This window comes from Xyrauchen texanus, chromosome 6 (assembly GCF_025860055.1).
Source record: "Xyrauchen texanus isolate HMW12.3.18 chromosome 6, RBS_HiC_50CHRs, whole genome shotgun sequence".
In the NCBI taxonomy this organism is placed as follows: Eukaryota; Metazoa; Chordata; class Actinopteri; order Cypriniformes; family Catostomidae; genus Xyrauchen; species Xyrauchen texanus.
Genome location: NC_068281.1, coordinates 50,004,014 through 50,010,013, shown reverse-complemented (window position 1 = coordinate 50,010,013; position 6,000 = coordinate 50,004,014).

Below are 6,000 nucleotides of genomic sequence, written 5' to 3'. Positions count from 1 at the left end.
GTACTTAAGTGACCTTCTACCACACTATTCCGTCACGTTCATTACGATCGCAAAATTCTGGCCTGTTAATAGTTCCTAGAATATCAAAATCCACAAAAGGAGGTAGATCCTTTTCATATTTGGCTCCTAAACTATGGAATAGTCTCCCAAACACTGTTCGTGATGCAGACAAACTCTCTCAGTTTAAGTCTAGACTGAAGACTCATCTATTTAGCCAGGCATACACCTAATTTATCCTCCAACCCACAATTAGGCTGCTTTAGTTGGGTCTGCCGGAACCAGAAACCAGAAACAGTGATCATGATCTCTAACTCTGCAATAAATTTAATGGCATCTATGCTTACAAATTTTTATTTGTTTCCCTGTCTCAACCTCGGGACTCCTATCCTGTGGTCACCAGAACCGGCTGGATCCAGCTCCATTCCTGCTTTGTGTTGGACTCCACTGCTACATGTTGCTGAATGATGATGACTAAATGCAGCCGGTGCCAGCCATATATCACTTCAGTCTATTATGATGGACTTCAGAGGATGAACTGATGCCAACTCCAACCTGCATCACCTATTGATCTTGACTACGACCTTGAAATGGAATGCATAGACTAACTATTGCCAACAAAAGCCTTCATCAGCCAATTAACAAGGACAATTACATCTATGTGAACTTCTGCAATTAATCAAGATGGACTTCAAAGACTGTAGTCATTAATCTAACAGTTCAAACACAATCGATGTTTAAACACTGACCCTTAACCCTTAATAATTTTAAACCATGATTTTAACTACATGTTAAATTCCGTACTTCGTGTGACTTCAACGCACACGTGGGAAATGTCAGGGACACCTGGAAAGGCGTGATTGGGAGGAACGGCCTCCCCGATCTGAACTCAAGTGGATGTTTGTTATTAGATTTCTGTGCTAGTCATGGATTATCTATAACAAACACCATGTTCGAACATAAGGATGCTCATAAGTGTACGTGGTACCAGAGCACCCTAGGCCAAAGGTGACCTGCCATCCCCCAGAAACGCGGAGGGGTCGAGAGGACCGGCATCCGCGCCGACCACCTGGAGCAGTAGGGCCGCTCACGGGTCGCCGAGAATGCGGAGGGGCGTTCTGTCTGCTAGGGTAGGTCTGACTCCGGTGAGATCCGACCAGAAATGATGATCGATTTTGTAATCGTGTCGTCGGATCTGAGGCCATATGTTTTGGACACTCGGGTGAAGAGAGGGGCAGAGCTGTCAACCGATCACCATCTGGTGGTGAGTTGGGTCAGGGGGTGGGGAGAGGACCGGCGTCCGCGCCGACCGCCTGGAGCGGTAGGGCCGCTCACGGGTCGCCGAGAATGCGGAGGGGCGTTCTGTCTGCTAGGGTAGGTCTGACTCCGGTGAGATCCGACCAGAAATGATGATCGATTTTGTAATCGTGTCGTCGGATCTGAGGCCATATGTTTTGGACACTCGGGTGAAGAGAGGGGCAGAGCTGTCAACCGATCACCATCTGGTGGTGAGTTGGGTCAGGGGGTGGGGAAAGACTCTGGACAGACCTGGGAAGCCCAAGCGAGTAGTGCGGGTGAACTGGGAATGTTTGGAGGAGGTCCCTGTCCGTGAGATCTTCAACTCACACCTCCTTTCAGGCATCCCTGTGAAGGTTGGGGACATTGAACCGGAGTGGGCAATGTTCAAAGCTTCCATTGCCGAAGCCGCGGTGGAGAGCTGCGGCCTAAAGGTTTTAGGTGCCTCAAGGGGTGGTAACCCTCGAACACCGTGGTGGACACTGGTGGTCAGGGAAGCCGTCCGACTGAAGAAAGAGGCCTTCTGGGATTTGTTGTCCCGGAGGTCTCCCGGAGGCAGTTGCAAGGTACCAGGCCCGAAGGGCTGCGGCCTCGGCCTTGAGGGAGGCAAAGCAGTGGGTGTGGGAAAAGTTCGGAGAAGCCATGGAGAAGGACTTTCGGTCCGCACCAAAGTGCTTCTGGAGAACCGTCCGCCACCTTAGGAGGGGGAAACGGGGAACCATCCAAGCTGTATACAGCAAAGATGGGACGCTGTTGACCTCAACCGAGGAGGTTATTGGGCGGTGGAAGGAACACTTTGAAGAACTCCTAAATCCCAACACGCCCTCTATGCTAGAGGCAGAGCTGGAGGCTGACGGGGGATCAGATTCTATTTCCCTGGGGGAGGTCACTGAGGTAGTCAAACAACTCCACAGTGGCAAAGCCCCGGGGATTGATGAGATCCGACCAGAAATGCTGAAAGCCTTGGATGTGGAGGGGGTGTCATGGATGACACGCCTCTTCAACATTGCGTGGAAATCTGGGACAGTGCCTAAGAAGTGGCAGAACGGGGTGGTGGTTCCCCTCTTCAAAAAGGGGATCAGAGAGTATGTGCCAACTACAGGGGTATCACACTTCTCAGCCTCCCTGGTAAAGTTTACTCCAAGGTGCTGGAGAGGAGGGTTCGGCCGATTGTCGAATTTCGGATTGAAGAGGAACAATGCAGTTTTCGTCCTGGCCGTGGAATGACGGACCAGATCTTTACTCTCGCAAGGATCCTGGAGGGGGCCTGGGAGTACGCCCATCCGGTCTACATGTGTTTTGTGGATCTGGAGAAGGCGTATGACCGGGTCCCCCGGGAGAGACTGTGGGAGGTGCTGCGGGAGTACGGGGTGGGGGGGTCCCTTCTTAGGGCGATCCAATCCCTGTACGTCCAAAGCGAGAGCTGTGTCCGGGTCCTCGGCACAAAGTCTAGTTCTTTCCATGTGGGGGTTGGAATGAACTCGACTTTGTGCCGAGGACCCGGACACAAGGCTGCGCTTTGTCACCAATCCTGTTTGTGATATTCATGGACAGGATATCGAGGCGTAGTCGGGGTGAGGAAGGTGTGCGGTTCGGTGGGCTGGGGATCTCATCGCTGCTTTTTGCAGATGATGTTGTCTTCATGTCATCATCGGTCCGTGACCTTCTGCTCTCACTGGATCGCTTGGCAGTCGAGTGTGAAGCAGCTGGGATGAGGATTAGCACCTCTAAATCTGAGGCCATGGTTCTCAGCAGGAAACCGATGGAGTGCGTACTCCAGGTAGGGAAGGAGGTATTGCCCCAAGTGAAGGAGTTCAAGTACCTCAGGGTCTTGTTCACGAGTGAGGGGACAATGGAGCGGGAGGTTGGCCGGAGAATCGGGGCAGTGGGGGCGGTATTGCACTCGCTCTATCGCACTGTTGTCATGAAAAGAGAGCTGAGCCGAAAGGCAAAGCTCTCGATCTACCGGTCAATTTTTGTTCCTACCCTCACCTATGGTCATGAAGGCTGGGTCATGACCGAAAGAACTAGGTCGCGAGTACAAGCAGCCGAAATGGGCTTCCTCAGAAGGGTGGCGGGCTTCTCCCTTAGAGATAGGGTGAGGAGCTCAGTCATCCGTGAGGAGCTCGGAGTAGAGCCGCTGCTCCTTTGCGTCAAAAGGAGTCAGTTGAGGTGGTTTGGGCATCTGGTAAGGATGCCCCCTGGCCGCCTCCCTAGGGAGGTGTTTCAGGCACGTCCAGCTGGGAAGAGGCCTCGGGGAAGACCCAGGATTAGGTGGAGAGATTACATCTCCAAACTGGCCTGGGAACGCCTCGGGGTCGTCTGTGTAGAGCAGAGGAGGGCTTGAACAACGCAAGCCCAGTCCCCAATCAGCCTGATGGGGGCGCGCGAGGGATAAAGGCGGCCGGTGATGATGGTTCGAGAGAGAGAGAGAGCGAGAGAGAGAGAGAGAGAGAGAGAGAGAGAGAGAGAGAGAGAGAGAATGACATGCAGCTGCTCTGTGTTTATGTTTGTGTGTTTTACGTTCAGTTTATTATTCAAACTATTATTTATATTGTCAAGCCAGTTCTCGTCTCCTCCTTGCCCATTAACTACTTTACATTGGTGCCGAAACCCGGGAAGGAGGAGGGATACCTGTCATGGAGTCCTCGACACTGCCGTCCACCCAGGGGAGAACTGCTCCCATCCGCCAGGGGACGGAGTAGCTCGACCGCCCGGATGCGAGGGGAGTGGGGACTGGACTTCCTGACTGCCTGGAGCGATGGAGCCGCTGCCAGGGGCGGAGGAGTGCCCTGCCATCCCCCAGAAACGCGGAGGGGTCGAGAGGACCGGCATCCGCGCCGACCGCCTGGAGCGGTAGGGCCGCTCACGGGTCGCCGAGAATGCGGAGGGGCGTTCTGTCTGCTAGGGTAGGTCTGACTCCGGTCTGCCCAGGGACGAGTTGCTGCCGTCTGCCTGAGAGGGTGGAGGAGTGATCAGGGACCACATGGCGGCGCATCAGCGAACCGGTGAGTGAGTTTTTTTTGTCCTCTCTCTCTCTCCTTTCTCTCTGTCGCTCCGTGTTGGCCTTTATCCCTAGCCTATTTTGGCTAGGGATAAAGAGGGTTTTCTACCCTCCTGCCTCCTCCCAGGTCGAGCAAGACGGGGAGGAGCCGCCGGCAGACGGGGAGCAAGGCACGTCCCCCCCCCCCGGAAAGAAGGGGGGGGGATGTACGTCATACCGGGGGCTCCCCGGCCTGAGGCAACGCCGGGTGGAGTGTAGAGCGAAGCAGCGCGGGGCTGGGCTGGAACAATGCATGCCCAGTCCCCAATCAGCCTGATGGGGGTGCGTGAGGGATAAACGGTTCGAGAGAGAGAATGACATGCAGCTACTCTGTTTATGTTTGTGTGTTTTTATTCAGTTTATTATTAAAACTATTATTTATATTGGTTCTCACCTCCTTGCCCAATAACTGCTTTACAGTCTGCCTTTGGAAGTCCAAACAAAGGGGTTTTGCTTTTGCAGTGAAGAAAACAGTGTCTTCTCAACATGGCAGCAACACTAACCCAACTCATCCTGGCCTCTGCTTTAACTACGTTTGTTTGAGGCCAAAGTAGCATTTGTGGCATTATGCAAATGTGTTACATAGTGACGTAAATACTTGATGGATGAAATGACTGGACTACAATCCAGCCGTTACTTGTAGTTCTTGAATAGTGTTGTCCGTGGGAGAGAATAAATCCCTTTTGCATGGACTTTGTGCTTTGTAACTTCGTAGACCTTTTACATGCACAAACAGCTATGTTACACACTAAAGGAAAGGTAAAATCCCCAAAAGCATAATAGGGCCTCTTTAAGACATGCCAGTCTATTGCATACTGTGGCAACTCAAAAACAAACACAAAGACAATGTTAAGCTTCATTTAACGAACCAAATAGCTTTCAGCAGATTTTGATATAATGGCAAGTGATTTTTTTTATTAGCAATTTAGCATGATTACTCAAGGATAAGGTGTTGGAGTGATGGCTGCTGAAAATGGGGCCTGTCTAGATTTGATCAAAAATTATTTATTAGTAAATAGTGATGGTACTGATTTTACATCAATAATGTCCTGACTATATTTTGCCACTTTGGTGAATTAAAGTACCAATTTCCTTCCAATTTCCTTTATTCTAAACTTTTGGCCGCCAGTGTATATCATGAAAATTATTTGAAATTGAGACCTGTAAGCCCCACAGCTTAGTAAGTAGGCATTTGAGAACATCATGTTGTTTTCAGCCCCGTGTTCTGTACGCATTCCGGGACCTGTGCCCACCATGGCACCCCTCCACTCTCATATGCACTTTGCGTTCCGGCACCTTCTGATTTACAAATTAAGCACTGATTATAACTGTAATTTAATAAGAAAGTATGGGAGTTTAGTATGTAATTTATTGTCTCTTAAATTCGAGACTGTTGGTGTGAAGTATTTTTGAGTTATTTGCAGTTCTCTTATGAAATTCCTGATTAAAATTTTCATCTTGATCAATTCTGATTTGGGCTGCAGTCAGCCTTGACTCCCCACCTTGAACAAACACTAGTTATTTGGCTGGCTAAGTTTGTGGTGAGTTCTTCTTCTCTGGAAAAGGGCCGAAGCCCAGCTCTGTGCTTATCTGTTCTTCTCTTCTGAGAAGTTCTAGCAAGATGAGTTCTTATGCTATCATCATGCTAGCTCCAAAGGGAAACT